This window comes from Canis aureus, chromosome 15 (assembly GCF_053574225.1).
Source record: "Canis aureus isolate CA01 chromosome 15, VMU_Caureus_v.1.0, whole genome shotgun sequence".
NCBI classification, from domain to species: Eukaryota; Metazoa; Chordata; class Mammalia; order Carnivora; family Canidae; genus Canis; species Canis aureus.
In genome coordinates, this window is record NC_135625.1 from 52,984,894 (window position 1) to 53,010,135 (window position 25,242).

Here is a 25,242-nt window from a genome sequence, read left to right on the forward strand (position 1 = left end):
AAAAATCTGTCCTATTGGAGATACGAGGAAGCAGAGATTTTCATGCTTTGATGATAGGAATGCAAGATGGTAAACCCCTGTAGAGGGAAATTTGGCACTACCTAGTGAAATCAAATATGCACTTAACTCATTGATCCAGAAATCCCTGTTCCAGGAATCTATCCATAGTTAAATTGGCATTGCAAAAGCATAAGATTATGTGTTCACTGTATAAGTTATTCATATTTGCAAAATACTAGGAAAAATCCAAAAGAACCGCTTGACAAAGACTATCTTGCCGGCCCCAGAGCTGAGTCTTCGGTAGTCTGTTCCATAGTTTATGAAGCCAGCTGCTTCTGGTTGATGGTTAGACCATGACTTGTGTGGACACGAGCCTACTGCCATACTTAATTTGCCAATAAATGTGATCTCTGGACAGAGAGAGGTATTGTTGTTTGGTAAATAACTGCAATAGATAAAGTCTTCTGTAAATCTTCATTTTCCAGGAGAAGTGTTGTGAGCAAGGAAGGCAAACTTGTGTCATAAATGTCCATTTCTTTTTTCTTTTTTCTTTTTTTTAAGATTTTATTTATTTACTCATGAGAGGCACAGAGAGAGAGAGGCAGAGACATGGGAAGAGGGAGGAACAGGCGTCCCATAAATGTCCATTTCATGGTCAGTTTTGATATCTGGAAGTATGAGTCTTCCTTATTTGTTCTTCTTTTCCAAGATGGTTTTGTCTATTAATGTCCCTTGTGATTCCAAACAACTGGTGTCCAGTTGTATCATTTGTTGCAAAGATTTTCCTTTGGCCACTGATTTGCCTTTGCTCCTTTGTCAAGGATCAGCTGACCCTGTCTGTGCAAGTGTTATTTCTGGGCTATCGATTCTGTCCTACTGATCTGTTGTTTCATCAATATCACACCGTTTAGTTACCCATAGGTTAATTAATTACCTATAGATTTTTTTATATGTAGCACTCTTTTCATTTGTGGGTTATGTAGTTGGGACCAAAGGATTTTTACTCTTGTTTGCAAGCTTGGACCTTATTAACTATAGCTCAGGAAAGAATTGAGCATCAGAATAAACCTGGATTAACTCTACCTTAGATTTTTATAACATATAGGTAGTTTAGAAAAATCAGATAAAAGTTGTACTGTGAATTAATAAGATTTTATAAACACTTGGAAATATGCAGATTAAGTGGCTAAAACTTTTTCCAATTGACATTGATTTTTAGAGCATTTTTATGTTTACAGAAAAATGAACATAAAGTACAGATTTCCCATGTACCCCCTTAAGCTTCTGTCCTGGTGTTCCCAATGCATTTGTTTTAACTGCTCCAATATTGATACATTATTATTAACTAAGTCCATCATTTATGTGAAGGTTCACTGTGAGTTGTATATTCTATAGATTTTGACAAATGCATGATGATATGTATCCACCAATGCAGTATCCCACAGATTACTTCAGTGCCCTAAAAATCCTCTATGCTCCAACTGTATTCATTCCTTCTTCAATGCTCTGTGCAAACTCCCGGTAACCACTGATCTTTCACCGACTTTTTACTATCACTGGTTTTCCCATTTCCAAAATTCTATATTGTTGGAATCATATATAGTCCAACTGACTTCTTTAGCAATGTGCTTATTTTTTTCACGGCTTGATGACTCATTTCTCTTTCAGTCATTGGATAATATGCCACTATATACTACTTTGTTTATCCATTCCCTTATTGAACATCTTGGTTGTTTCTGAGTTTTAGTGATTAAGAATAACGCTATTATAAACATTCATGTGCAGGATTTTGTGTGGCTATAAGCCTTGTCAGCATGTAGTATTGGTGTTTTGCATGTTAGTCATTCTAACGTGTAATGTTATCCATTGGTCTGTTAATGTGAAATTCCCTAAGGACGTTGGGCATCTTTGTGCATGTTTATGTGCCATCTGTGTACTTTCTTTGATAAGGTGTCTGTTCAGATATTTTGCTCAGTTTTAAATTGCGTTATTGATGAATTTGAGTTCTTTGTATTATTTTAGATTGGCTGCCAGTTCTTTATCAGATATGCATTGTGCAAAAATTTTCTCCCAGTCTGTGGTTTGTCTTTTCTTTCTCTTAACTGTGTCTCTTTCTTGCAGCAGAAGTTTTTTAAATTTTCATGAAGTCCTCCTTAATCCATTTTTTCATTCATGGGTCGTACTTTTGGTGTTGTTTGAAAACACTCATCACCAAACCCAGGGCCATCTAAGCTTTCCCTTATGCCATAACCTAGAAATCTTATAGTTGTGCAGTTACATTTAGGTCTATGACCCATTTTGAGTTCATTTTTGTGAATGGCATAAGACCTGTGTTTATATTTATTTATACATAGCTGTCTAGTTCCAGCACCATTTGTTGACAAAAGTATCCTTTATTGATTGCCTTTGTTCCTTATCAAAGGTCAGAGATTAGTTCCATTGATCTATTTGTTTATTCTTTTGTGATTATCTCACCACCATGATTACTGCCACTTTAGAATAACTTTTGAAGTCAGGTAGTATCAATCTTCTGACTTTGCTTTTCTTCAATATTATGTTGGCTATTCTGGGTCTTTTGCTTTGCATATAAACTTTATAATTAGTTTGTTCATATCCACAACATAACTTGCTGGGATTTTGATTAGGATTGTGTTGAATCTACAGATCAAGTTGGGAAGAATTGATATCTTGATAATTTTGAGTTTTCCTGTCTATGTACATGGAATACTCTTTATTTATATCTTTGACTTCATTCATCAGTTTTGTAATTTTCCTTATATAGATCTTGTACATATTATTCTTGTATATATGTATATTTAAATATTTCAATTTTATGTGCTAATGTAAATATTACTGTTTTAAAAATCAAATTCCAAGTGTTCATTGCTGGTATATAGGAAAGCATTTGACTTCTGTGTCTTAACATTCTGTCCTACAACCTTGTCATAATTGCTTATTAGTTCTCGGATGCTTTTATTTGATTCTTTGGGATTTTCTACATAGATAGTTATGTCATTTGCAAACAAAGTTTCCTTCACAATTGTATATCTATTATTTCCTTTTCTTGTTCTTATTGTATGACCAAGGAGTTCCAGTAAGATGTTGAATAGGAGTCATAAAAGACATTCTTGCCTGATTCTGGATTGAATTAGGGAAGCCTCTAGTTGATTACCATTAAGTGTTTGTTAGCTGTAGGCTTTTGAAGAGGAGCTTCCTCTACTCCTACTTTGCTGAGGGTTTTTACCATTAATGGGTGTCATAAATGCTTTCTCTGTATCTATATTATACTTTTTCCTCTCTGGCCTGTTTATGTGATAAATTACATTAATTGATTTTTGAATTTTGAACAAGTCTCACATACCTGGAATAAATTCCACTTGGTCATCGTATATAATTTCTTACACATCATTGAATTCAAACTGTTAATATTTTTGCATTAAAATTTGTGAGATATATTGATCTGTATTTTTCCTTTCCTTTATTTCTTTTAATAGATTTTATTTATTTATTCATGAGAGACACAGAGAGAGAGGCAGAGACATAGGCAGAGGGAGAAGTAGGCTCCATGCAAAAAGCCTAATGAGGGCCTCAATCCCAGGACCCTGGGATCACAATCTGAGCCAAAGGCAGTCGCTCAACTGCTGAGGCCCCCCAGGCATCCCTGTATTTTTTCTTTCTTGTAATGGCTTTGCTTTTGGTATTACGGTAATGCTGATCTCATAGAATATATTAGGAAGTATTTGTTCTGCTTCTATCTTCTGTAAGAGATTGTAGAGAATCGGTACAATTTCTTCAATAAATGTTTGGTAGAATTCACAACTGAAATCATCTAGGTCTAGTGTACCTACTCCAATGACATCAGCAGTGATGGTCCCTCTTCTGAGATTGGCAATTTGTGTCTTCTCTCTTTTTTGTCTGAGTAAACCAGGCTAGGGGTTTATCACTTTCACTGACTTTATTTTAAAGAATCAGCATTTGATTTCATTGTTTTTCTCTACTGATTTCTTGTCTTCAATTTCATTGATTTCTGCTGTAATTTTTATTATTTCTTTTATTCTATTGATTTTGAATTTAGTTTGCTCTTCTTAAAACTTATTCTATTATTATTATTATTAGTTAATATAATCTCCACTCCCCAACATGAGCCTCAAACTCATGACCCCAAGATCAAGAGCTGCATCCTCCACCAACTGTGCCACCCAGGTGTCCCAAATCTAATTTGTTCCTTATTCTCTAGTTTCCTAAAGTGGAAGCTTAGATTATTGATTTTAGGTCATTCTTCTTTTCTAACATTTGTGTTCAATGCTATAAATTTCCCTTGAAACACTGCTTTTGCTACATCTCACAAGTTTCAATTAGCTGTATTTTCCTTTTCATTTACTTTGAAGTATCTAAAAATTTCTCTTAAGATTTCTTTGATTTCCTCTTTTACCGAATATTAGTTGACCATAAAGCTCAGGGTCCACTTCTGGGTTCTCTATTCTGTTCCATTGATCTATGTGTCTGTTTTTGTGCCAGTACCACACTGTCTTGATGACCACAGCTTTGTAGTACAACCTGAAATCTGGCATTGTGATGCCCCCAGATATGGTTTTCTTTTTTAAAATTCCCCTGGCAATTCGGGGTCTTTTCTGATTCCACACAAATCTTAAAATAATTTGTTCTAACTCTCTGTTCAATGCTCTGGAATATCCAGAATAAACCTGGATTAACTCTACCTTAATCCATGGTATTTTGATAGGGATTGCATTAAACGTGTAAATTGCCCTGGGTAACATTGACATTTTCACAATATTAATTCTGCCAATCCATGAGGAAAGACTATCCATTGGAAGAAAGACACTGTCTTCAATAAATGGTGCTGGGAAAATTGGACATCCACATGCAGAAGAATGAAACTAGACCACTCTCTTTCACCATACACAAAGATAAACTCAAAATGGATGAAAGATCTAAATGTGAGACAAGAGTCCATCAAAATCCTAGAGGAGAACACAGGCAACACCCTTTTTGAACTCAGCCACAGTAACTTCTTGCAAGATACATCCACGAAGGCAAAAGAAACAAAAGCAAAAATGAACTATTGGGACTTCATCAAGATAAGAAGCTTTTGCACAGCGAAGGATACAGTCAACAAAACTCAAAGACAACCTACAGAATGGGAGAAGATATTTGCAAATGACCTATCAGATAAAGGGCTAGTTTCCAAGATCTATAAAGAACTTCTTAAACTCAACACCAGAGAAACAAACAATCCAATCATAAAATGGGCAAAAGACATGAAGAGAAATCTCACAGAGGAAGACATAGACACGGCCAACATGCACATGAGAAAATGCTCTGCATCACTTGCCATCAGGGAAATACAAATCAAAACTACAATGAGATACCACCTCACACCAGTGAGAATGGGGAAAATTAACAAGGCAGGAAACCACAAATGGAGAGGATGCGGAGAAAAGGGAACCCTCTTACACTGTTGGTGGGAATGTGAACTCGTGCAGCCACTCTGGAAAACTGTGTGGAGGTTCCTCAAAGAGTTAAAAATAGACCTGCCCTAGACCCAGCAATTGCACTGTTGGGCATTTACCCCAAAGATTCAGATGCAATGAAACGCCGGGACACCTGCACCCCGATGTTTCTAGCAGCAATGTTCACAATAGCCAAACTGTGGAAGGAGCCTCGGTGTCCATCGAAAGATGAATGGATAAAGAAGATGTGGTTTTTGTATACGATGGAATATTACTCAGCCATTAGAAATGACAAATACCCACCATTTGCTTCAACATGGATGGAACTGGAGGGTATTATGCTGAATGAAGTAAGTCAATCGGAGAAGGACAAACATTGTATGTTCTCATTCATTTGGGGAATATAAATAATAATGAAAGGGAATAGAGGGGAAGGGAGAAGAAATGTGTGGGAAATATCAGGGAGACAGAACATAAAGACTCCTAACTCTGGGAAATGAACTAGGGGTGGTGGAAGGGGAGGAGGGAGGGGGGTGGGGGTGAATGGGTAATGGGGACTGAGGGGGGCACTTGATGGGATGAGCACTGGGTGTTGTTCTGTATGTTGGTAAATTGAACACCAATAAAAATAAATTTATTAAAAAAAGGAAGAAAAAAATAATAAAAGATTTCTTTGATTTGTGTGTTATTTAGAAATGTATTGTTTAATCTCCAAATACTTGAGAGGTTTTCCAGCTATCTTTCTGTTATTAGTTTCTAGTTTAATTCCATTGTGGTCAGAGAGCATACTTTGTGTAATTTCTATTCATTTAAGATTGTTAAGGTATGTTTTATGGCCCAGAATGTGTTTTTTTTTTTTTTTTTTTTTTTTAGATTTTAGTTATTTATTTGAGAGAGAGAGTGTGAGTGCACAAAAGAGAGAGTATGAGCAGAGAGAGGGGCAGAGGGGGAGAGAGAAGTAAATTCACTACTGGGCAGGGAGCCCAACACAGAACTCAATCCCAGGACCCTAGAATCCTGACCTGAGCTGAAGGCAGATGCTTAACCAACTGAGCCACCCAGGTGCCCCTAGAATGTGATTTCTCTGGGTGAATATTCCATGTGAGCTTGTAAAGTATGTGTACTCTTTTATTTTTAGTTTACATAGTCTATAGACATTAATTAGATCCAGGTGTTTGACGGTGCTGTTCAGATTAATTATATCCTTACTGATTTTCTATCTTCTCCATCTGTTCACTTCTGATAAAGGGATGTTGAAGTCTCCAAATATAATAGTGGATTCATCTATTTCTCCTTGCAGCTCTATCAGCTTTTACATCATGTATTTTGTGGCTTTTTTGGTTAAAAACTTTAGTCTAACTGTTGTTAGGTACACACATATCAGGAATTAAGTTTTCTTAAAGAATTGACCCTTCTACCATTATAAAATGCTTTCTTTGCTCTGAAGTCCACTTTGTCTGATATAGAATATTTGTGAGAGTATATACATATTAGAAAAAAAATCCAGAAACAACCAAATGCCATTGACAGAAGGATAAATGATTTGTAGTGTATTTACACAATGGAACAGTACACCTAAATGAAAATGAGTGAATAACAGCTACACAAAACATCTTGCACAAATCTCATAATAGAATATTGACTGACCAAAACAGTCCTAGAAAACAACAAATAGGGATCCCTGGGGGCTCAGTGGTTTAGCGCCTGCCTTCAGCCCAGGGCATGATCCTGGAGACCTGGGATCAAGTCCCACATCAGGCTCCCTGCGTGGAGCCTGCTTCTCCATCTGCCTGTCTCTGCTTCTCTCTCTCTCTCATAAATAAATAAAATCTTAATTTTTAAAAAATTTTTATTTATGATAGTCACAGAGAGAGAGAGAGAGAGAGAGAGAGGGAGAGAGGCAGAGACACAGGCAGAGGGAGAAGCAGGCTACATGCACCGGGAGCCCGATGTGGGATTTGATCCCGGGTCTCCAGGATCGTGCCCTGGGCCAAAGGCAGGCATCAAACCGATGCGCCACCCAGGGATCCCTAAATAAATAAAATCTTAAAAAAAAAAATAGTAAGATATCTTTTCTATGAAGTTCAAAAGCCATCAGAACTAAAATGTATATTGCTTGGCACAGATATTCTACATTTCATGGATTACAAAATGCAAGCCGAGGAAAAATTTTTGAAGGAGAAACACTGGAATGACAAACCAGAAATGAATAAAAATAGTTCCCTCTAGTGGAGATGGTGGTAGTTTGGAATCCTGGTGAAAGGTTTTGGAATAAAAGCAAATCCATGAGAATATATTTTTTACATAATTGCCACCTTGAAAGTACGTATTTTTCATGTTTGAAAAAATAGATCATAAAAGGAAAAGGGGAAGCCTTAAAAATAGAAAAGAAGGAAACAAATGAACATATGTCCACTTGATAACATAATCTCAGAGAAAAAAAGAATAATTCCAAGTGAGCTTTGAACACAGAACTCTGTTCATCTTTAGTGAGATATAGATTAAGGATTTTTAAAAAAGAATGAATTTGGGAACTACAAATGAACCTTTATCCTCTGTTAATAGTTTTATTTTTAGGAGTGATACTGATATTGTAATTTTGAAAGTATTTTATGTTTATTTTAAGATAAAGCAAATCAGTAAATATCTTAAAGTTATTAGGAACCAAGATTTTTAGGGTTGAAGAGCTATAAATACAAAATCATGCCAAATCATGTTAAATCTGAGTTGGATATTACCAATATAAATTCAAGTTAAAATATATACATATATTCTGCACACTGAAAGAATTTAAAAGCAAGACATTCCAGCAGTGAAACTTGCTGGAGCTCAGATTTATGTATTTACGTACTTTTCTCCACTCTAGGGAATTAGCGCTCTTCGGAGAAATGGTTGAATATGGACTGGGGCTGGGAAAGGATGAGGTGGGCTCATCATTTCTGGATGTACCAAAGAGAAGCAAGCATCAAAGACTACTGGGGTGATATCAAAGACACGGGGGGGGGGGGCGGGCAGCCTGGGTGGCCCAGCGGTTTAGCACCGCCTTCAGTCCAGGGCGTGATCCTGGAGACCTGGGATCGAGTCCCACGGGGCTCCCTGCATGGAGCTTGCTTCTCCCTCTGCCTGTGTCTCTGCCCCCCCTCCCCATGAATAAATAAAATCTTAAAACAAAAAAAAGACAGAGAAGTCAGCTTGCTCAAGCTGCCACTGGTAAAATTTGGGGCAATTTGATTATCAAAAAGATTAGTGATTATAAAAACTTTAAAGAAATACAACTTTAGAAGTCCAAAGTTACAAAGTTATTAGAAAAAAAGAGTAGAGGGCGGGGGTGGGTGGGGGTGACTGGGTGATGGGCACTGAGAGGGGCACTTGATGGGATGAGCACTGGGTGTTATTCTATATGTTGACAAATTGAACACCAATAAAAAATACATTTATATAAAAAATAAAAACCACCAAAAAAAAAAAAAGAGCAGAAAAGATTTACAGATGACCATTGCAGACAATTATTATATAAGATACAACAGAAATTGGTAGTTAAAGAAAGATAATTAAATTCTCATTCTGCCTTTGGCAAGGAACGACAGTTTATGTCCACTTGATGAGAGATGACTCTTCTTGATGGAGGATGCAGGCGATTCATGTAAGAATTACAATAGAACCATTTTGAAACTCCCATTAAGTAATCAATTTGGGTGAATATCACAGTGCTTGTGAAACCTCTACTTCCAAATATATTGGGCAACAAGATAATTTGCACTGTGCCAAAATATCACCCCACGGAGAAGTTTATATCAATGTGATCTAGGAACTACCATTTTTTTAAAAAGATTTTATTTATTTATTTATTTTAGAGACATAGGAGAGAGAACACAAGTGTGTGAAGGGCAGAGGGGGAGGGAGAGAGACAAGTAGACTCTGCACTGAGCACAGGGCCCAACATGGGGCTTGATCTCAAGATCCTGAGGTCATGACCTGAGCCAAAATCAAGAGTCAGATGCTTAACTGACTGAGCCACCCAGGCACCCCTAGGAACTACCTACCATCTTAATGAAATAATCAAACTTGGCATGTACTAATACATGTTTTGTTTTGTTTAATTTTTTATTTTATATATAGAGAGAGCACAAGCAGGGGGAAAGGGAGATGGAGAAGCAGACTCCCCATTGAGCAGGGAGCCCAATGGAGGGCTCCATCCTAGGACTCCCGGATTATGACCCCAGCCGAAGGCAGACTCTTAACTGGCTAAGCCACTGAGGTGCCCCTCTCATTGTTAAGAAAGGATAAGGGAGAAGCTGTATAATATAGTCCCATCTTTTCAGAAAAAAATACCCCATATATACATGTTTACAAACATGAGCATGTGTGTGTGGGGTATGTGTGTATGTGTGCATGTGATTGTGTTTGGATAAGCGAGTGTGAACCTGAATAAAGAAATTTACACACAGGTTGTTAATAAGGATACCTGAAAGGCAAGAGAATGTGATGTTAGTGAGGGAGGAGAAAAAAGAGAAGGGAAAATGATGTATTTTCTAGAAAAGTATAAAATTTTATTATATAAGCTAAACAAAATCTCTAGATCAATGAGATAATGGCAATAATCAAAATTAATTAATTTACCCAATGCCTTGACTGTTAAATAATTTTAAAATTTAATTTTTCTCAATGTTACATTAAGATTAAATAGAGGCTTGGGAGATATACAAAAGACTCAAATCAGCTTTCCAGATGTCTGAGATGAAGAACTCACTGGATGAAGTTAATAATAGATTAGACATTTCAGAAGAAAAAGTTAGTAAATTCAAAGCCATAGAGGAAGAAACTGTTGAATGTGAAACAGAAAAAAAAAAAAAAGGAATTTTAAAAGTAAAAATAAGACCAGTGAGCTGTGGGACATCAGTCACCCTAATATATGGGTAACTGGATTCGTTGATGGAGGGGAGAGAAATGAAACAATAAATAGTTGAAGAAATAATGGCCAAGCTGTTCCAAATTTAAATAAAACTGTGAATCTATATATCCAAGAAGTTTAATAAACTCTAAGCACAATGATAATGAAAGAAGGTATTAACTGGGAGGACATAACAACCCTAAACATTTGTGCATCTACTAAGAGAGCTTCAAAATACATGAGGCAAAAACTGACAGTCAGATATGATAAACTGACAAACCCACAGTTACAGTCTTGGTCTCGAAACCCTTCACTCAGTAATCGACAGAACACTTAGAAAATTGCCAAGGATAATGGCAGACTTGAACAACACTATCGATCAACCAACTTGACCTAATTAACGTTTACAACAAAAAAGAATGTACATGCTTCTCAAATACACATGGAACATTCACCAAGATGCCAGTCATTAAGTGGAGATGAGGTCATACTATGTAGAGTGGATCCTTAATCCATTATGACCGGTGATCATAGAGAAGACACATAGAGAGACACATATGATGAAAGAGGAGGAAACCAAGTAGACAAAAATCATGAAGGGCATTGAATATTTGATTATAAATTCTAGCTGACATTTATAGAATACAAAATCCAACTATTGCAGAACACAGGCTTATCGTGTGTACACGGAACATTCACCAAAATAAGCCATGTCTCAAAAAATCTCAAAAGATTGAAAAACTACACAATATGTTCTCTGACTGCAATGGAATTAAACTAAAAATCAACAACTAAAAGATACCCAGAAATTTCCAACGTATTTGGAAATGAAGAGTAACCTGTAGGTAAAAGGAAAATTTACAATGGATCTTAGATGGTATTTGAACTAAACAGTGAACACAAAACATATCAAAATATATAGGATGCGGTTAAAGCAGTACTAATAGGAGAATGTATAACTCTAAGACATTTATTGAACAGAAGAAAGATCTCAAATTAATGATGCAAGTTTCTTCTCAAGAAGGAGGGTTTTCAGTATTAGAGCAATTGGATGACTGTATGGACAAAGACAACCTTGATCTTTGCCTCACATCATACAGAAAAATTTATTTTGAGATGGATTATAGACCTATAGGTAGAAGGTAGAATTATAAAGCTTTTAGGAATAATAGGACACAAAAAGCACTAACCCTAAATAAAACATTTACAGAATGGACTTAATTGAAACGTAAAATTTCTACTCATCACAAGTCACCATTAAGTACATGAAAAGGGAAACCGCACAGTAGGAGAAAATAGAAACATTACTTGTTACAATACAATTCATGTATTTGACAAAGGATTTATATGCAGAATATAAGGATTCCCATATATCAGTAATAAGAAAGATAAACATCCCAATTAAAAATGGACAAAAACTTGAAAAGGAACTTCATAAAGAAATATTCAGATGGTCGGTAATGTATAAAAAGGTGTGCGACATCACTAATCATTGGGAAATACAAATGAAAACCACCAGTGCACACCCACCAGAACAAATACAATTCAGAAGACTATCAGTGGCAGGTGTGAAGACGTGGAATGCCTGAAAATTTTGAAAATTTATCCACTAAGATTATTTCTTTATTGGATAGTTTGTTTAAGAGACAGGCAGAGAAGCAGGGAGCGGAAGAGGGAGACACAGGCTCCTCAAGCACCCTCTGCCCCAAGCGCAGAGCCTGCCAGGGGCGGGATCTCAGGATGCTGAGACCATGACCTGAGCCACAACCCAGAGTCAGATGCTAAGTGACTGAGCCGCAGGTGTCAAGCCCCGTGTTCCTGCTGTGGGCACTCCTGCCCCCCCCTGCCCCCCACAGCCACTGAGAGCTCGGGCTTTGGTCTGCGCTCCAACTCCCAGGTGGTCTGGAGGCTACAGTGCAGGCTGCACATCCCCTCTGTCCCACCTCAGGCTGAAAGGGCCTCAGCCCTGAGAAGGAATCGGATCTTCCCGACCACCCCTAGCCGGAGGGAGCTGCTGGAGCAGCAGGTAGAAGAACTGGTGCCCGCCTTGCTGTGCTTGGACGACCTTTCCATTGTTCAATTTATGGAAACCTATACTGAATTTGGCACCACCGAAGAGGTGCTGGACCTGCTGTTTGCAAAGTGAGCACCCTGACCCTCCACAGCCCAGGGGGATGGGCTACCTACTGGTTGGGAGTCTTGGGAATGTTCCTGAACTTCCCGGCCCCTGGGGCTGCTCTTCTGACTGGAGTAGAGTCACACAGGGCCTTGTCGGGTCCTGTAGGGAAGCCCCTGGGGCCAGGCCTGTGGCAGGTCGGCTAGAGGGGCTGTGATTGTGCTCATCAGTCGTTCTCTCCCCATGACGAAGCCTGTGCCGCCTCCCCACCGGCACCAGGGTCTTGAGCTGACCTGTTTTGCCATTGAAAGGGAGGTTTGAGTCCATCTGGGGTCTGTGCCCTGGGGCATTCAGGGTAGGGGTCCCCGGGGACACCGGGGTGCCCTGGCCCACTCGGATGTAGGCCATGGGCCTGGCCAGAGCCCTTTCATTCCTCAAGCATTCAGGAGGACCCAGCAGGTGCAGGTACTCCTCTAGGAGCTGCCCGTAGCCCCACGCACGGAGCTGACGGCCTCCCAGGGTTCTGGACTAGTTGGGGTTCAGAGGGTGACAGCAGCTATGAGGAGAGGTCGGGTCCACAGGACGATTCACGTGATGCCCCCCGCCCTCCTCTAGATATCAATGCATTGAAGCGTCCCCCAAGAAAGGAGGAATCCTGACGCACTGGGAAATGTGAGTGAGCTCTGGCTCATGCAGGAGGGCCTTCCCTCTCCAGGAGGGTCACGAGGGGGCTGTGAGTCGGAGGGGCTGCTGGACCCTCACCCGACAGCAATTCCTGTGACAGGGTAAAGGTCTGAGGCCCCTTCAGGAAAAGAGCAAAGGAGAGCCGTGGATGGGGTGTGGGCTTTGTGGGAGAGCACTGGGACCCCAAAGGGAGACCTCCTCCATGCCCATCCCCCCCAACCCTGTCTGCCCCACACCTGGGACGCAGAGCAGAGGGTGTGGGGAGCATCACACTCACCAATCTGGTGGCACCTGGACCCGGGTGCACGGCAGGTGCTCAGGAGAGCCAGTGAGTGCTCACGGACCAGATGGCCCCCGCCCCGGGGGAGATTAGAGTCAGTGGAAGGACACCCCCTGGGGGCCCCTCGTGAGGGAGGCAGGGCAGACCCACGGGAGGGAAGGTTCCCTGGGAAAGACAGTGATGGTCACACCGCTGGTCATGGGCTCCCACGCACAGAGGTTTCGTGCCAGCCCCTCCTCAGTGAGCAGGTCTGTGGCAGGCAGGACCTCCAGGTGGCAGGTGGACAAGGAGCAGCACTTGCCTCTGACAGCCCCGTGCGGGAGGCCGAGGGCCCCGGTTCCTGCAGGGCTTCCCCGGGACACCTCTGTGTGAGGGAGCCCTGTCTTCTGACGCCTCTGCCCACCTGTCCCTCCCCAGCACCATGTCCTCCTTCCTGACCATCTGGCTGGACTACTATGAGGAGGACTTCCACGATCCCCCAGAATTTCCTGCCCTGACAAAGCTGATGAATTTCACGGGGCAGTACTTGCCAGACTCAACGCTGGACCGTCGAGTCAACAGTTACTTTGAATATTTAAGAAACCTCCATCAAGCGGAGTTTGAGGATGGAGGTGAGGAGGACTGGGGTGGCCGAGTTGGGGACAGGGTGGGCCACACAGATCAAGCCTCCGTGCTGCTGGGCCAGGAGCACTGGGTAGGCTCACACCCCATCCCCACGGGCTGCAGTCTGGGGAGACCTCCCAGGGCTCTTGCACTCACACACGTTGAGCGGTGGGAAGAGGGTCCTTGATTTGAGAGGGACGTGGAAAGTCCATCCTGGTGATGATACTTTGTCTTCTTGGAGATGATACTGTGTCTTCGGACCCCAAGCAACACCCTGAACCACCCCAAGAGCGCGCCCGAGTTTCGACGGTGGGGCCTGCTGCACCTTCAGGGTCTCAGGGGATGGAGCTGGTCCTGGCCGATGCAGCTGAGGGCTCGGCCCGAGCCCTGATGCCAGCTGCCGTTTACAAGGTAAGACACATGATGGTCAGACCTCTGAACCCCTGTCCCGACCGGAAGAGCCACCTGCACCCTTGGGAGCGCTGGAGGCCGAACGGGCCCCACCACCGGTTATCGAGGTCATAGATGGGCCGGAGCAGCCGCCTCACTCAGGGGAGCAACCGGCTTCGGACACCGAGCAACACCCGGAACCACTGCAAGAGCCTGCCTGAGTCCCAACTGTGGGGCCTGCTACACCTTCAGGGTCTCAGGGGATGGAGCTGGTCCCGGCTGCTGAAGCTGAGGGTTCGGCCCGAGCCCTGATGCCAGCTGCCGCTTACAAGGTAAGACACGTGATGGTCAGACCTCTCCATCCCTGTCCTGACCCGGAAGAACCACCTGCAACCTTGGGAGCGCTGGAGGCCGAACGGGCCCCACCACCGGTTATCGAGGTCATCGATGTGCCGGAGCAGCCGCCTCACTCAGGGGAGCAACCGGCTTCGGACCCCGAGCAACACCCGGAACCACCGTGGCAAGAGCCCGCCCGAGGCCGACTGTGGGGCCTGCTGAAGCTCCTGGGCCTGAGGTGATCGAGCCGGTCCCGGCTGCTGGTGCTGAGAGCTAGGCCTGGGCCGAGATGCCGGCTGCTCAGGTCAAGCCAAGGTACCTGGTGGTCATACCTCAGATTCACTGCCCCGACCTGGAGGAGCCACCTGCTTCTTGGCCACCCCAGAAGGAGGAGCAGGTCCCGGCGCTGGCTCTCGAGTTCATCGAAGGGCCAGAGCTGCCACCTGCCTCAGTGGAGCCACCAGCCTCGGCCCCCGAGCAGCAGTTCGTGATGGCTGCAGCACAATTGAAGCCTTCCCCTCCCCTTTCGTTGTGCTGTTTCTGTATTTTGTGTTTTTCATAATTGCTTCATGAATTTTATTTGTAATAAAGGATAAGTTAACTTTGTACAAAATTGACTCTGATGCTTTTAAATTATATGTTGTGGTACTTTAGGTCCATTCATACTTCCAGGCTCGTTCTATGAGGCTAGCATCACCTTAATTCCAAAACCAGACAAAGACCCCACCAAAAAGGAGAATTATAGACTGATATCCCCGATGAACACGGATGCAAACATTCTCAACAAGATACGAGCCAACAGGACCCAACAGTACATAAAGAAGATTACTCGCCATGACCAAGTGGGAATTATCCCCGGGATGCAAGGCTGGTTCAACACTCGTAAAGCAGTCAATGGGATGGATCACATCAACAAGAGAAAAAACAAGAACCAGATGATCCTCTCAATAGATGCAGAGAAAGCATTTGACAAAATACAGCATCCATTCCTGATCAAAACTCTTGAGACTGTAGTGATAGACGGAACATTCCTCAGCATCTTCAAAGCCATCTACGAAAAGCCCATAGCAAATATCATTCCCGATGGGGAAACACTGGGAGTCTCTCCCCGAAGATCAGAAACACGACAGGGACGTATACTCCCACCACAGCTACTCAACATACTACTACAAGTCCTAGCTTCAACAATCAGGCAGCAAAAAGAAATAAAAGGCATTCAAATTGGCAAAGAAGAGGTCAAACTCTCCCTCTTCGCAGATGACATGATACTGTACCTAGAAAACCCAAAAGACTCCACCCCAAGATTGCTAGAACTCATACAGGAAATTCGGCGGCGTGGCAGGATACCAAATCAATGCCCAGAAATCAGTGGCATTTCGATACACTAACAATGAAACTGAAGAAAGAGAAATTAAGGAGTCAGTCCCATTGACAATTGCACCCAAAAGCATGAGATACCTAGGAATACACCTAACCAGAGCGGTAAACGTTCCCTACCCGAAAAACTACAGAACACGTCTGAAAGAAACTGAGGAAGACACAGAGAGATGGAAAACTATTCCTGCTCTTGGATTGGAAGAATTCATGTATTGGGAAAACGTCCACGTGACCCAGGGCAATTTACACATGGAAGGCAATCCCTATCGAAATACCATGGACTTTCTTCAGAGAGTTGGAACAAATCATCTGAAGATTAGTGTGGAATCAGAAAAGACCCCAAGTAGACAGGGGAATATGAAAAAAGAAAACCAGAGCTGGGGGCATCACAATGCTGGATGTCAAGTTGTGCTACAAAGCTGTGCTCATCAAGACAGTGTGGTACTGGCACAAAAACAGACACACAGATCAACGGAACAGAACAGAGAATCCAGAAGTGGACCCTCAACTCTATGGTCAACTAATATTCGAGAAAGCAAGAAACACCATCCACTGGAACAAAGACAGTCTCTTCACTAAAGGCTGTTGGGCACGTTGGACAGCCACACGCAGAGGAATGAAACTGGACCATTCTCTCACACCACCGTACACAAAGAGAAACTCAAAATGGATGAAAGATCTAAATGTGAGACAAGAAGCCATCAAAATCCTAGAGGAGAACACAGGCAACACCCTTCTTGAACTTGGCCACAGCAACTTCTTGCAAGATACATCCATGAAGGCCAGAGAAACAAAAGCAAAAATGAATCACTGGGACTTCATCAAGATGAGGAGCTTACGGACAGCAAAAGAAATGCTCAACAAAACTAAAAGACAACCCACAGAATGGGAGAACATATTTGTAAATGACCCGTCAGATAAAGAGCCAGTGTCCAAGATCTCTAAAGAACTCATTCAACTCTACAGCAAAGAAACCAACAATCCAATCATGAAATGGGCAAAAGACATGAACAGAAATGTCACAGAGGAAGACACAGACGTGGCCACCAAGCACATGAGACAATGCTCCGCATCACTGGCCATCAGGGAAACACAACTCAAAAGCACAATGAGATACCACCTCACACCAGTGACAATGGTGAACATTAAGAAGACAGGAAACAACAAATGTTGGAGACGATGTGGAGAAAGGGGGACCCTCCTGCACTGTTGGTGGGAATGTGAACTGGTGCAGCCACTCTGGAAAACTGTGTGGAGCTTCCTCAAAGAGTTCAAAATAGAGCTGCGGGGCGAGCCAGCAATCCCACTGCTGGGGATTTACCCCAAAGATACGGATGCAGTGAAACGCCGGGACCCCTGCACCCCGATGATTATAGCGGCAATGTCCACAATAGCCACACTGTGGAAGGAGCCTCGGTGCCCATCGACAGACGAACGCATAAAGATGTGTTCTACCTATGTAATGGAGTATTCCTCAGCCAAGAGAAATGACAAATACCCCCTATTTGCTTCGACGTGGAGGGACCTAGAGGGTATTATGTTAAGTGAAATAAGTCAATGTGAGAAGGCCAAACATTATATGGTCTCATTTTTTGGGGAATATAAAAATTAGTGACAGGGAATAATGGGAAAGGAGAGACAATGAATGAAAATATTGGTGAGGGTGACAAAACATGAGAGACACCTAACTTTGGGAAAAGAACAAGGGGTAGTGGAAGGGGAAGTGGGTGGGGGGTTGGGGTGACTGGGTGATTGGAACTGAGGGGGGCACTTGGTGGGATGAGCACTGGGTGTTATGCTCTGTCAGTCGAGGTCCGCGGAGACCAGGGTGCCCGCCCGCGAAGCCCCCTCTCCAGTGTCGGTTTGCAATAAATCTGTATTTAAGCACTTCGGCGTCCGTGTGTGTCACTTGCTTCCGAGACTCTTCTCTGCGTGTGTGCGTTTCCGGAACTCCAGCCACGAGGTCCCTGGCTCACGGACAAAGCAGATGCCACCGTAGAGGTTCCTCAGTGTCTTCTGAACTGTGTCTGCTCTAACCTGTGGTTTTCAGAAATCTGATGAGCTTTCAAGAAAAAAGGATTTTCGTTGCAGAGCTGACATGGGTCTCCAGCAGGTTCTGAAAAGCTGAAGTGAGCACAGGATCCCGAAGCTTCAGCCAGAGGACACCCCCCATGCCGACACCCCGTGGAGCGAGTCTCGCCCTGTGGTGCTGGGCTCACCCATCTGCCTGCACCCTCCCGGGAACAGCACGTCGGCCGCACTCCAGTCCCGGGGACCGTGCTTCTGGGCAGGCTCTGGCGACGCTTCTCGAGTCAATGGAGGATGCGTGGTGGCATTAGCGCACAAGTGCCCAGGACCAGAAATTATCTGCCAGGGAGGAGAGGCCCCATCTTCCATATTTTGCCCCAAAACGTGTGGAAGGGAGAACAGTCTCTATGTTCTACGTAGAAAGGAAGTGTCCGGAAGGCGGCAGTTGCGGTGTGGAGAGGAGTGAGCCCAGGACTGCCCACCTGAGGACAGACCCACAGCCACTGGGTCTGCCCCACAGGCAGGCTGGCACTCCCGTGGGCCTCCCGCTAGCACCTGTCCCAGCCTCGGTGGGTGTGGGGGGTAACACCGTCATTTCAGGCTCTGCTCCCCGCTCAGCTGTCTGCTCAAGCCCCTGGTGCTCTCCCTGGGTGTGATTCCTTTTTTTTTTTTTTGGAACATCAATGGAAAAATGTTATATCTTTAATTTTTGCTAATATCTAACTGGGATTTAGCATTCCCATCAGTTAGGAAACATGTGTCAGTTCCTTTTTTTTTCCTTTGTAAATTGACTTTTTATTGGTGTTCAATTTGCTAACATATAGAATAAAACCCAGTACTCACCCCATCAAGTGCCCCCATCAGTGCCCGTCACCCCATCACCCCCACCCCCCGCACACCTCCTCTTCCCCCCGCCTAGTTCCTTTCCTGGATGTGATTCTGGAGGGCTGGCTGGCTTCCAGAGGTCGGCTTGCGTGCAGCCCGACAGCTGCCCTGGCCTGCCCTCTGTCACTGAGCCCGGACCTGGGTACGGCCTTGTGTGTTCCCCTTGCCCTGAGGGGACCAGGTCCATGGACACTGGAGCCCAAGCTGGGGGGGCACGTGGTGAGTCAGTGTCACCCCGCCAGGCCGGCAGGCACACCAGCCTGGCGGGGCTGTCCCAGCTGGGTGGTCTCCCGTCTGGCTAGCATGGAGGACGAAACCAGGCCGGGCCTCCCGCCTTCTCCATCATGCTGCTTCCCACGCTGCTTAGCCAGAGCTGGATGCACTCGGGGATGTTTCGATGCAAACATGGTGTGAGGACAACAGAGGAAGGCATGACTCTGAGGCTGGAGTTGGATCGCCCCCGCATGTTGCTCCAGTGGGGCCTCCCTGCCTCTGCTATCCGTGTGGCAAGGCCTGGTACCGGCAGACGCTCTGCAGGTCGGGGGGTAGCCCCCTGGCGTCTTTTGCCAACCGATCCCCAACAGCCCAGGCGCTTCTCCCCGAGGACGGGTCCTGGTGTGGGTATAGCGGTGGGAGGCTGGCGGTCTGGGACAGGCTCTCCTGCAGGGCAGGTGGTTGCGAAGCTGCCCAGGTCGAGGCCATCGCATGGCCTGGGTGGGGTCTCCTGGCAGCCCGTAGCAGGGGCCTAGGAGCCCTCCACCATGTGCCTGGCCCGAAGAGGGTCTGGGTTGGCAGGTGCTACGGAGGGGCTGCCAAGCAGGAGCTCGTGCTCGAGCTCAAAGGCGTAGGAGCCCCGGGGGCCATCTGTCAGCTGTCCAGTGGTCTGGGGGGCCCGGGACAGGAGACCCCAGGCCGGCGGGTCCCCAGTGAAGAGGAGCTCTGCTGCAGAAGCAGCCACAGGGCTGTGGGAGAGGGGCCAGGTGGGGCCCCACACAGCTCTGGGGTCCTCCTTCACCCAGGGTGCTCCGGACCCCTGCCATTTCAACCCCCAGGCGGTTGGGCATCTGGCGAACATGTTGCGTGTAGGGTTTGGGGGCAGCCCGCTGTTGCATGTAGGGAGACGGCCTCTGGTGGGGAAGGTGCCAGGACTCGGCCCCGACTCCTGCCTCCACGCGCCCCCCACCTCAGCTTCCCACAGCAGCTGCTGTGAAGTCCCGGGGATACCTGCTGGCTCAGGGCTGCCCTGCGCCCCGGGCGCCCTGCTTCTCTGGCTGGGTGTGTCAGCCCTCTGGGTCACTCATATGTGGAATTTAAGAAACGAAACTGAGGGGCATGGGGAAGAGAAGGAAAACTACAATGAGATAAAAACAGAGCGGGAGGCAAACCATAAGGGACTCTTAATCGTAGGAAATAGAGTGAGAGTCACCGGAGAGTAGGTGGGTGGTGGATGGGGTAGCTGGGGGATGGGCATTAAGGAGGGCATGTGAAGTGATGAGCACTACGTGTTATATGCAACCGATCAATCACTCCATTCTACCCCTGAATCTCATACTACACTATATGTTAACTAACTTGAATTTGAATACAATCTAAAAAAAAGAATGAAAAAAATCACACATTCTTGTGTACAGTGAACAAAGAACTCTGCATCCAATTTAAAAAGCAGTAATGGGGCACTCGCTATGTGCATCATCAGTTACCAAGAACTTGCTCACCACCATCTTTAAGGTATTAACACATCACAATTTCTAAGCTTTTTATTAAATCAGGGACTTCCGCTTCCTGAGAAGATACATACATACATACATGGTGCAATCTGAAGCCTCCATCCCAACAACCAGAAAAGGCTGGTTACGCACAGACGTGCTCCTGGCGATAGTCAGGAAGCTGTCAGATGACCAGAGCTAGGTAAAGGATCCGTGCAGAGGACAGAGAGCCCTTCACTGGGGAGGCTGATGCTGGGACACCATTTTGTCCCCAGGCCACTTGCCGATTCCAGCTCAGGACATCAGCTCCACTGGGATAAGAGGACACCACCACCATACAGTGACACACTGGAAACTCAAGGAGGCCCAGATGCAAGGCTGACGTTCCCACAGGACCTGTGCTTTGGCAAGGTGGGAGGTGAAGGGGACGGGACCGAGCGAAGGTTACCGTGGCTTCACAGTACCTATGGGATGAGCCTCTGCTAGCGAGAACGGGTCTCCCACAAACACAGACCCACCCACGGGGGTGCTGCCAGACGACTGAGCTGCATGGGGCAGAAGACTAAGTATGACGCTCCAAATCCCTGAAAGGACTAGCGTAGTGCTTGTGAGGCCTTCCAGTGCTGAGGACAAAGAGTCTGCTTCTGACTAGTGGGTCTCAGTCAAAACACAGACTGTCCACAGGGGAAAAACAGGGACAAATTACAGGGGCACCGAAGGCCAGCTCGATGCACCAAAGAGAAGAAGGGACTATCGACCAACCAAATAAACCATCTGGCCCTCGATGTTCTTTCATTCACCGTGTTAGGCACACATCCAAAGAGTTACCAGAAACGTACACGGGAAGGAAAATGCAACCAATAATTCAGAATAAAAATAAGCAAAGACTGTGAAGTAAGTAAGATCATCTTGGTAAGAAAAACAGGTAACAAGATGGACAGAAGTGGATGCAACAGATGGAGAACTGAATGAGGAGAGTGTAATGCATATGAAGAAATCACATGGATATTCTAGATTGATAAAATAAACTATCTTTCATCAAACATTCATCGATGGCTTAACAGAAAACTCGGATGGCATAGGAAAGGATAAGATTGGTGGGTTCTGAGACAGAGCACAGAGACAATACCAAAACCAGAGAGCAAGCAGAAGAAGCAATGAAAAGGACAGAAGACACATGGTCCACAGCAAAAGGCCCATCATACTTGTACTTGAGGTCCCCGGAAAAGAGGGACAGAGACAGAAGCAACATCCAGAGAGAGAACAGCCAAGGATCCCAAACTGCAGAAAGACACTAACTCCCACATTCAAGAGGCAGAATGAATACACATGTGCGCTTACAGGCACACACAGCACACGCGTGCACATATACCCACAGGCACGCATCACACACAGGTCACGTGATCTTCAAAATACAGAAAAACAGAAACAAAAAGGAAATCCTAAAAGCAGCTGTGGCGGGGGGTGGGGGTTGGGAAGAGACACCGCCTTCAAAAGAACAGTACGTTGTGTACGTTGTGTAGAAACACAAACCACCCAGCTAACCTTCTGGAGGATATCAGATAATCATTAGGTGGTTGTGCAAGAGCTAACTTCTCAGAAACGTGAGCACATATGAAATACAAACAAGCAGCCATTGCGGAGATTTACTATAGTGATCAACATTTTAATTACTTCCTGTTTTCTTAGATGTACAGGACTATTGCGATGAATAGTCGCTCCATGTACAAACAAAGCAGTATTTTTAGCCTGGTATTTGCATTTGGTGGCAAAAACTCCCACAAGGGTACGAATAACCACGAGTCATGTGCTGATTAATCTGAGACTTCTCGAGTCACGCGTTAATTAAAGGAATTAATATGATCTTTGCTGGTAACGCTACACATTTGTCACACGGCATGCAGAGAACGACTTATTGGATGGTCAGATTTCTTTTTTTTTTTTTTTAATTTTTATTTATTTATGATAGTCACAGAGAGAGAGAGAGAGAGAGGCAGAGACACAGGCAGAGGGAGAAGCAGGCTCCATGCACCGGGAGCCCGACGTGGGACTCGATCCCGGGTCTCCAGGATCGCGCCCTGGGCCAAAGGCAGGCGCCAAACCGCTGCGCCACCCAGGGATCCCTGGATGGTCAGATTTCAAACAAATCTCCAACCCTGCAAATACGGAGAGGATTTTTTCAAATCACTGCTGATGGTGACTCAATAAAAACCGAGGGCCTAAATATGAAAACAAGCTCCTACCAGAAAATCGCTAGACCAGTCTACACGTGTGATGATTGACGAATAACTCGAGTGTGCAAGAAGTGTTCTCCACATAAGAGAAAGGAGGACCACGATGGAAGGTGTGCGACGCAGGCCGAGCCGCATCCTCTGCCGGCCCCGGCCCCCCGGCCCCCGGCACCCCAGCCCCCCAGCCCCGAAGGGGGCTTGCGCACACTGCGGCCCCGCTGCTCCGTATTCCTGCCAATGCCCTGCGCTCTGGACATGCAGCCTTACCTCAGCAGCCACGGACTATGTATCAAGTGGGTTAAATTGCTTCATGTTTTCAAGGCGTCTTATAAAGCATTCTCGGGAAAATGTTTCGCTCCGTCATTCCTGACCTTTTAGAAACGGTGCCCCAGTAAGTGTTAATATTGATGAAAACCACACGATCTTGGTCATTTACCGCCGACTGACACACACAGGCCCAAGGTAACACAACACAGCTTCCCTGGTTCTTAGAACGTATACATATGACCAAAGTCGAAATACTGAACTTTCTTTTTTCAGAAGAAGCTCCTACATTTTTCTGGTTAAGACTGATCCATTGCTTAAACTCTGCCCTTTATTTTTATTTTTAAATTTTTTAAAATAATACATTTACTTTATATTGGGTTTCAATTTGCCAAAATACAGAATACCACCCAGTGCTCATCCCGTCTAGTGGCCCCCTCAGTGCCCGTCACCCATAAATTCTGCCCTTTAAACATCTATGATAAAATCGAAGATGTCAAAGAAACCACATAAGACATTTCAGAAAATCAATTTGAAAGGTGTTAATCTGTATATGGGAAATATTTTTCTGCCCCAAAGGAAGCTGTATGCATCCTTCCTTCCTTAACAAAACAAAGTGAATTTTGTCGTGTTCGGTTCTATAAAAATAGAAGCCCCACACCCCTATTCTGAATGTGTCGGCAGGTCTTCTCTTGTAGGGAGTCGAAGGGTGCAAGTCTCCTCTTCCAGAAGTGGGCAGGCAGCAGCGCACTTACAAGCCACAGGCCAGAAGAAGAGGACTATTTCCACAACAGGCAAAACTGCCAGGAGGAACAAGCCATGACAACTGTGGTGCATATTAAAGCCTTACAGTGGCTCCACAAGACCAAGGGAGCACCGAGAGCTCCCACTCATGCAGCTTAGCTCGAGATTTGGGGAAAGCATTTGACGATGGGGTTTGGAGGACGGAGCATGAACAGTACTTTCGTAAGACTTTTGCAGGTGGGAAAACTGGGCTGTGCTCACGTAGCTATCACCCACCAAGACCACAAAAGCCTCAAATTTTATTTAAAAAAAAATAGATTCTCACCTCCATTCCTTATTTTTCATGCCTGAATTATAGATGTCATGATAGCATGAGATGCTTTAGGATGCCTACGCATTGCAAAGTAAAAACTTCTACCAGCAGCTGGCTGACCGCTAGTCCTAGGTCAGAACATGGGGCTACTGTATTTATCACTAATCCTGACATGACAATTTACTATAAACTTAATTATTAAAGCTCTCCTAAAACATCAAGAGTATGACACCACGTGTTTACATCAAAAGCAGCAGACATAAAAAGATGAAATCGGAGTATATTAAGTATTACTCCCTTTTCCCCACTGGATAATCACTACTTGATATTTCAAACACTCAGAATATTTCTCAATGTTTCCTGTCAAAGGATTGTTAATGAAAGGAAAGAGGGAACGAGTTACAGAACTTTAGAAATGAGCTGATGCAAAGAAAATTAGACATTTCTTTGAAATCTCACATTTTTGTAACTGGCTACATAAAATATGGGTTCACTGTAATATAAAAATGACAATCTTCTCCATTCCTCACGTATACACAGGAAAGCAACTACCACGTTTGGTGGAAACATGAAGGGGAAGACGGGTCGGAGGGAACGAGAGAGGGATGCCTTTAGCACCAGCTCTCAAGCTTAAACAAGGAAAATAATCACTTAGGAAAGATTGACACATAGCATTGTTTTCACAGTAAACACTTAGAAATATCATAAATTAAAGTAGCGTGAAATCCCAGTATCATGATGCGGATAAACAACAGATTGTGAGGTCATTAAATTATAATGTAAATCTGTTATCTATAAAATATATGCAATGATGTCTATGATATACGGAGGAGACAGAGCATGCTGCAAAACATCACGATCAACAGATTCTCATTTACACAAAATCCTATATGTACATTTCTAAATCTGCACGAGAACACGTG

At 44.4% G+C, this 25,242-nt stretch overlaps 2 protein-coding genes across 6 annotated transcripts in view; one reads left to right on the forward strand and one right to left on the reverse strand.

Annotated features, from left to right (window-relative positions):
- Positions 1-25,242, forward strand: part of LOC144284804 (adenylate cyclase type 1-like) — a 414,796-nt gene that overhangs the window by 234,868 nt on the left and 154,686 nt on the right. Inside the window, exon 7 of one of the 5 annotated variants that reach the window (XM_077849868.1) lies at positions 21,043-21,796. The exons of the other annotated variants lie outside the window; for them this stretch is intronic. The gene's annotated coding sequence lies outside the window, so the exon portion shown is untranslated. Of the gene's footprint in view, positions 1-21,042; positions 21,797-25,242 lie in introns of those variants that run through there. 5 annotated transcript variants of the gene reach the window in all.
- Positions 1-25,242, reverse strand: part of LOC144284802 (aldo-keto reductase family 1 member D1-like) — a 91,247-nt gene that overhangs the window by 60,230 nt on the left and 5,775 nt on the right. The window lies entirely within an intron of this gene.